This window comes from Psammomys obesus, unplaced genomic scaffold (genome assembly GCF_907164565.1).
Source record: "Psammomys obesus unplaced genomic scaffold, mPsaObe1.curated_primary_1811, whole genome shotgun sequence".
Lineage (NCBI taxonomy): Eukaryota > Metazoa > Chordata > Mammalia > Rodentia > Muridae > Psammomys > Psammomys obesus.
The window spans coordinates 66191-66797 of record NW_026596240.1 but is presented as its reverse complement, the minus strand read 5'-3'; positions in this window follow the sequence as shown (position 1 = coordinate 66797).

Genomic DNA, 607 nt, shown 5'->3' with positions numbered 1-607 from the left:
CACACACACACACACACACACACACACACACACACACACACACACACTTCCATATAATTTTCATTTGAGGTTGGTTGAATGCTCAGATGAGAAACACACTAATAATGAGGCTCAAGTTTACTCTGCTTCCAGCTCTCCCACAAATATCAAGACACCCACACAACTCACTGAACATGGAGAGGTAGAGCTGGTGCCTGTATAGAACCTTCACCTCTGTGTTCTGGTGTATTTGGTACAGGAAGGTACTCTGCAGGCTATCAAAGGAGAAATCTTACTACCACCCAGCCACAAAACCTTTGATCTACAACCTGTCCTGTGACAAGATATATTAGGGCAATGTGGCACAAAACTTGTAGGAGTAAGCAGCTAATGTCTGATTTGACTTAAGGCCCACTCCATGAGATGGAACCCATATATGATACTGTTTGGGTTATGAAGAACCAGACTAGATTGCCCAGAAAAGTCAGATAATACTGGTCTAAAACAGAAAAGTAACAATAAAATGACTGCTAATACACATAGATCTGTGCCTTATGCAACCACCATCCTTCAGTAGATGGGGACAAACACAGAGACTCATAGCAAGAGACAGGCAGAGAGAAAGAGA